The 7,622-nt window shown below is 43.4% G+C and overlaps 1 non-coding gene across 1 annotated transcript; it reads right to left on the bottom strand.

Annotated features, from left to right (window-relative positions):
* Nucleotides 1-7,144: 7,144 nt before the first annotated feature.
* On the bottom strand, nucleotides 7,145-7,257 carry trnal-caa (transfer RNA leucine (anticodon CAA)). Its single transcript has 2 exons — nucleotides 7,220-7,257; nucleotides 7,145-7,190 (listed from the first exon to the last, which is right to left on the bottom strand). It is a non-coding gene; the product is annotated as a tRNA-Leu (tRNA).
* Between the last annotated feature and the right edge of the window lie 365 nt (nucleotides 7,258-7,622).

Below are 7,622 nucleotides of genomic sequence, written 5' to 3'. Positions count from 1 at the left end.
AAGACAAAACAACAGCCTGTATAATGAGCTGCGTCTTATTTTGAAATGCGTCAGATTTATTTACTGCACAGAACAGGAAGAGGGCGCTTCAGCTGCAGAGCGATCGATGCTGCTCCGGTGGGAGGATGATGAGGCCCGGCGCTTCATCACCTGTCTTGGGTGAAAGAGGTAAAAAAAAAAAATAAAAAAAAAAAACCTGATGGAAAACTTGTGTTCAGCGACATTATATACATATTTATGAAGTAAAAAAACTTCCAACAAGAAACGTAACGGTAATTTCAGAAGAAGAGCGCCTCCGGGACAGACAGTTTCTGTCACTCGTCCCTCAATCGCTGCACCTTGTAGCCCCCATATGGGGTCCCAGCCTCCAGGTTGAGCCACAGGCACCCCCCCCCCCCACCCCCCCAGTCTCGCCCGTGTTGGTTGTGACTTGTTAAATAAAGGTTACAGGTCTTTTAATGTGGAGCCTGAGACTCCGTTCACCGCTGAGAGGACGCAGCCTGGAGGACCAGCGGGGGTGAGGGGGAGGGCCGTGTGTGTGTGTGTGTGTGTGTGTGTGTGTGTGTGTGTGTGTGTGTGTGTGTGAAGAGTGGAAGAGATGGTGTGTGGGAGGACACCAAGAGACATCAGTCAGAGTGTGTGTGTGTGTGTGTGTGTGTGTGTGTGTGTGTGTGTGTGTGTGTGTGTGTGTGTGTGAGGAGATTCCCATCCACCAGTGTTTCCCAAGAAACTGTCAAGGGAAGAATTTGACCTTTGACCCCTCCACACACTCACACACGTACACAGTCATGTTTACATCCCTTCAGAGGAGGCATTATGTGACTTTTCTTTCATTTCCTGCAGACTTACTCCGCCACTGCTTCGCACTAATTGCATTTTTAAGGTCCCCAAAAGAGACGCAGGTCCCCACATTGTACTGTAAGTCAGCACTGTCCCATGACATCACTAATACTCGTACAAACACTCCCCACTCTTCCTCTGTTTGTACATTCACAGACTCACACTCGCTTACAGCAGGAGAAAAAGAAAAAAAAAAAACGACCGAAAAAACATTAAGACAGATGTTCAACTTTGACCTTCGACCCCCGTGTCACCACTAGGAAGAAGGAGCACTCGTGAACCCTCAGGAAGATAAACGATGAAGGACACGGAGATGAAAGCGTTTCTTTTAATCCGTCATTGATGAAACGTGTGTGTGTGTGTGTGTGTGTGTGTGTGTGTGTGTGTGTGTGTGTGTGTGGTTAAACTCTCCAGCGTGAGAAAGCGCTCTCCTCAGGGAAGTGTTTGACCAACCAGTCGCCCCAGAACAGGAAGTGAGGACCGGTTCCCCCCCCCCCCCGGACCACCACACACACACACACACACTGTTTGTTCTTGCTTCCCTGTTGTCATGGTGACGACACGGAGATCAACACCAACCTGCATGGACCTCCACCTTCAACTACTGCACAGCAGCTGCAGGAGAAAAGAGGGCGACTGCAGAAACCAGGAGAGGCTGCAAATATGGAGAAAATCATTCAAAAATTATCTTTATATATATTTTAAAAAAGACTTTTGAAAAAGATCATTAAAAAATTATATAAATTGTTTTTTTAAAGCCCTTTTTTTCAATGCGTAGTTGTTTTTTTTTAAGTACCAACTTAAATATTCAAGTTTAAAATATTTTTCAAAACATTTTTATTAGTTATTTTATTAATTCTTAAACCACAAAGATGACGTTTTACTCCCATGATAAAAGCCCGACCTGTAAAATATTCGAAAAATATATTTTTAAATTCTACTTTCCAAAAAAACCCAAACATCATCCTTTCCAAAATGTCTCCCAGAAAACACTGCAGTCATGCTTTGGGCTGATAGTGATGACGCAAAAATGCAAAAATGCTAACATCTAGCAGGTATAAAGTGTACAATGCTAATATTTGTAAAAAAAAAATTTGCTAATTTTCTAAAACTTTCAGAAAAGTGATCATCTGCATTAGTCTTTTTTTTTTTTTTTTCGCCATAAGACTTCGCGTCCCCACAACGCGGGTGTGTGTGAACAGATTTCTGTCTCGCTAAGTGACACCGACCGGCTTGTTTAGTGTGTGCTGCCCCCTTCTGGACACCCGCCGACGGTGATTTTCAAACTGTCGAAAGCAAAAGAAATCAAACAGGTGACAGATTGTTTTATTCTCCGACACGTAAAGGTAATCAGAAAGATTTCTTTCAAGTTGAGTCCAAACTTTTGATATTGGATCGTTCTGCTCGGTGAAGCCTGAGATTAATGAAAAGGACGCCGACGTGACTCCCGCAGATGAAAAGATATTATTTTTTTATTTTTTTATTTTTTTAAATCCATTATCGAAGGCAGATGTGACAGCCGAGGGCTGAAGGAGCCTGTTGATTTCAAAAGTGCGCTAAAATATCAGAGAAAGGTCAAGGCTCAAAATCACACACACACACACACACACACACACACACACACACACACACACACACACACACACACAACAACACACACAGCTACACGCATGGACTCACACATCTGTAACGCTTCAATCACGACTCATTTAGCTTGTCCGAATTAATCAGCATCAAAAAGTCCAGTTATTTACCTGCCAGACAGTCAAGTTCAAGCCTCTAATCTGCTTTTGTTCCTCTTTTTTCTTCTTTTATCTTTATTTTCTAATCCTACAATAACTATAAGGAGGGAAAGAAGGTGGGAACACGTGTGATTGTTAAATATCTGATTCCAAAAGAAATTAACTTCAGTATTGTAACTTTTAAACAAAACCGTTTTGTTTGTTTTTCAATATGAAATACTTCAGTTTATTCATAGTTAGAAAACAATACAATTTCTTGTATGAGCCATCTTCCAGGTCATATATTGTACTAACATAACTTTAATTTAAAAACACGGGTCAAGTTTTTGTTGTATAAATTTGAAAAATGATGTATGATTACAGTTTATTTAGCATATTCAATTTAAAAAAAAAAAAGTGTGCATTCATTAATAAGTTTCACCCTCCTTGACAGATTCTTTATTATGTGGCTTGTTTCAAGAAGCTCACGTGACCACTAGGGGGCGTCCTCGCCTTAATTTTACCTCTGTGCACCATTTTTAGGTTTAACTCCTGAGGATTTTTCTACTGATGTCATTCTTCAGCTGCAGTAAAAATCTGTCTGTCTACCTGTTACAGACCACTTTATTAATTTAAAGTATGAAACGCAACAGTTTTTATGCACCAGATTTCTGAATCTTGAGGTCGTGACCCTCCTAATTAGGAGTATTTCCACATAATTGGGATGTTTATTAGCGCCACAGTGATGGTATGGGTGCCGACTGATGTAAATAAATCAGTATATGTGTACACAAATGGAGCATAATCCTGAATATAATCCTAATTTTAGAACATAATCTCATCGAACCTCTAAATGATCTGCTATAAACTCATCGGAGGACACAGTTAAACGTTTCTCTTTTGCTCAACAACCTCTTACAACACAGTTTGTATTCATTCCCGTCCGTGTTGTTGTTGTTGTTGTTGAGCAACTTCAGGCCACAAAGTTCATTTTAATTAAACTTTTTTTTAAGAAAAACTGACAAGAAAACCAATTCTGTTGTCTCTTTATTTCCTGCTTAAAGAAGACCTTCCCTTTGATTAATTGCTCCGGCACCAAAGGACGGGTCACAGATGAGAGCTCTGTCCACACACACGCACACATACACACACACACACACACACACACACACACACACACGCACACACACACACGCACACACACGCACGCACACGCGCTGTAACACCATACGTGCATTTATTTTGTTCTGTTGGGAAAAACGCTCTCGCTTCTCGTTTTTCAGCAAAAAAAAACAAAAACCTGAACGCAGTTTCAGGGGGAAAAAGGCCAGACAGGACGTCCTCCGTTCACAGCGGCACGCCGTGTTCGGGTCAGAGCCGTCGTTCAAGGACACAGCGGCGAACGGAGAATCTGGGAGGTTTCGATTTAAATCCGAATCTGTCGGAGAGCTGTGAGGGCCCGAAATACAAAATCACATCTTAGAAAAACCGAACGGTTGACCCTGCAGACCCGGAGGACTGAATGCGGCTGTTGAGTGAAAAACAAGCAAAAACAAGACCGAAAAAACCCAACAACAGTTTAACATAGTAAACATTTCAGCTTACTTTGGAAATGAAGGACTTTGTGCAGAAACTCTTCCAGCTTGAAGGAGGTGTCTGAAAGCTTCTCCAGAGGGCAGCGATTCAAAAATCGAGCAGCGGTGGGCGGAAGCTTTAACGCTGCATTTGCTTGTGTTTGTGTATAAAACCTGCCGGCGGTGGGTTCGGAGATCTCTGAAGATTTTATTGGCCGTGTTAACAACTGTTTGGAAATAGTTTTCGACCCGTGCCGGTGGCGGTCGGCAGCCAAGGGTCGGTTAAAGTCAGCACGTCCGAGTCCTGCGGCGGCGGCGGTTTGAATCCGTCGGGAAACGGTGGCTCGGTTCCTTCAGGTCGGGACGGAGTTCCCACCCCGAGAGAAAGAGTCAAAGTATCTCTGGGTGTTGTTTATTTCCTGTGAATTCGTCCCCCCAGGGTTGGACTGTCAACACCGAGTTCTACCGGGACCTTCTGAGGGGAAAACGTTCAGCTGCAAACCAGCCTGAACTGTGGCGCCATGGCAACAGGCTTCTCCAACGTGACATCAAGTTTCTCGTCCACGACAACGTAAACGTCGTCCGCCGCTCCTGCTCAACGGATTTGGCGTCCTGCTGCTTTTTTTTTTTCCTGTTCCCTAAAAACTTCAAACTACAAAATTTTACTCAGAACAAACCCATGTTTCAGCCACGCTTTGGCCTCTCCGGGGGTGACGGCTACACGTTTTGTAAGCGTGAAACTTACACGCACGTAACAGTGGGAAGCAGATGTTCGAATCCAGGAGGTGACGACATACTTCTAGAGTTGTTTTTTTTGTTTTGTTTCCTGACCCCCGCCATGTGTTTTTTTTTTTCCAAAAAAAGTTTTAATTTTCCTGCAAAGCACATGGCTACAGGCACACAGGAGGTTTTCATTTTCAGAAAAACGCGGCACTGTCAAGCCTGGAGAGGCCAAAAGCGTGTCTATTTCACGTTTTGCATGTTTTAACATAAGTGGCTGATTTTCATCAGGCGACAAAAACTAGTTACTCATGAAGGGTGCATCTTCTCCGTCACGGCGCCGCGCTGTTCGTCGAAGGAATTCACTCCTCGTATGATGAAACATTTAACATAACTGAGATCCTAACGTCAACACATTCGGCGTGACGAAGCGACGAAAATCAAACTTCAGATTCATTATCTTGCGCGTCTGTGTGACGGGAGGTCGTTCTGGATGACTTTGAACATCCAGTGAAGGTGAAAAATACACATGTTTCAGTCTGCAGATGCAGGAAAATGTGAAGCCGGGAAACAAAAACCCGCAAACAAATGTGGAAAATAAAACCCTTTGTACAAACAGTTAAACCAGCGAAAGGTAACGGTTACGGATCTACGGAGAGACAACAGCTGTTGGCGGATCCATTTCCAGTTAATGTGTTCATGACCAAATAAAACCCGGTGAGGTTATCTCCTCCATAAGTCTCTGTTTACCGACTCTTATCTCATGTGGCTGTAAATATAAGAAAAAAAAAGGTATCTTGAGGCAGCGGACGGGCCGACGTTTGGAGGTAAATGGGGTCTTTTTAAAAATTAAACAAAAAAGGTCTTTCTGCGGTAGTCAGCAGCCGACATCAGCGTCAGCCTTCAAAAACACTGATGGAGGTCCCCATCTAAATGTTTTATTAAAATAAATCGCCCAATAATTCCAATGCATCGGTCAAATCTCTGTTTTTTTTGCTTTCATCGGGGTTTCAGAGCATCTCGTGACAAGGTGGGGAAAATAAACCACCTACACGCACCTGCCATCCATCTTGTTAAATATGAACAAATCGGCACGTGTTTTACGAGGACCTTGGGCCAGACTTGTGGGGATGGACCGCTTCCGCTGGCAGAATACTAAACAAGGATTTTCTGGTTGTAGTGTTTTTTCTTTAAACAACACGGATGCACCGGCGGTGGATTAGCATGGAAACAACTCGGAGAAAAACAATCCCTGCGGAGCCATTCGGAGTCATATCACACAGACTTGTGCACTGTACATACATGCCCCTAACAAAAGGCTATACACACACACAGACACACACACACACATACACACACACACACACACACACACACCACTCTCGCTGGCAGTAATCAGAGTGCAGTGTGTTTTTCTCAGCGGTGTAATTCATCAAAGTGACGGCTGCCAATGAGTCTCAGTCAGCTGGACTGGATCGGCTAATCAATCATCAATCTTACCTGCTCTTTTGTTTCGCAGCCTTTCTGCAGCCACAACTGACATATTTTTCCACCACACACACATAGACACAGTTGGCAGGTCCTTCCACCCTGTCCAGTGTCAGTGTGTAGATCGAGCCACAATCACTCCCAGAGTTCAGGGTTCACGTGCCTCATTAAGGCCTCATTCAGGGTGGATGTAATCATCATGTTTGACAGCTTTGAAGCCACACGATGATTGTACGCTCATATTTAAAGGAAGAGTTTGCCTGTAGTGTAATTTTCCAAATTGATTTTAAAACACTATTTTGAGTGTGTTTAAAACTGTCAAGTATGGAAACATGCAGTAAAATTCAAGTAACCGGACGGAGGACAGTTAGGAGTCAAGAGTGGGATTTGAACCCACACCTCTACCTGGAGAACAGATTGTTCAGGTAGGAATCAACTCTTGAGTCTGGTGCATTACACCACTCGGCCATCCTGACGACTACAAGTGAACACTCACTGAGTCGGTCTAGATTGACAAGGTCACCAAAGGATTGACCAAAGATTTTACCACAATTCTTTCACAACTATCAGCTTTTATCTGGAACATGACTGGGAATTATACAAATGGTTCAAAATCTGTAGTTTCCAGAGGATGAACCCTGTTGATTTTGGTGATGCACTGACCTTTCTACTTTTTAGTCAGGCAATGAATGTAAACATATTTAATTGTTGACATGGCTGGACAGCAAGTCTGAAGAACCAGTTCTGAGACCACAAACCGACCTTTAGTCCCATTCGGGGTACACTGAGGTCTAAAACCTGTGTCAGGAGTGGGATTTGAACCCACGCCTCCATTTGGAGACCAGAAGTCCCTTTTTGTTCAGGAAGGAATCAACTCTTGAGTCTGGCGCCTTAGACCACTCGGCCATCCTGACGACTGTAAAGAATCCTTCACTGAGTCAACTTACATCTAAAACTGACCAAACATTTCACCACATTGGTGTCAAAATTGTGTTCTTTTGTCCTTTTGTCCTGTTAAAGAAGGATTTCCACTTACGTTGGACCGAGCTCTTAAACATGGTGGTAAAACCAATGTCAGGAGTGGGATTTGAACCCACGCCTCCATCTGGAGAACAGAAATCCCTTTTTGTTCAGGAAGGATTCAAACCTTGAGTGTGGCGCCTTAGACCGCTCGGCCATCCTGATAACTGTCAATCACAGTGTCCCACCGTGACACATTTCAAACCTCATTTGATGTTAGCGCTCTCTCTGTCGTCTTTTGGTCTTTTTTCCATCACAA

The sequence above is a fragment of the Embiotoca jacksoni genome, unplaced genomic scaffold, assembly GCF_022577435.1.
Source record: "Embiotoca jacksoni isolate LCO1_2020_lvr unplaced genomic scaffold, fEmbJac1.0.p SCAF_102, whole genome shotgun sequence".
Lineage (NCBI taxonomy): Eukaryota > Metazoa > Chordata > Actinopteri > Embiotocidae > Embiotoca > Embiotoca jacksoni.
The sequence above is the reverse complement of the archived record's forward strand: the minus strand, read 5'-3'. Positions and strand labels throughout refer to the sequence as shown.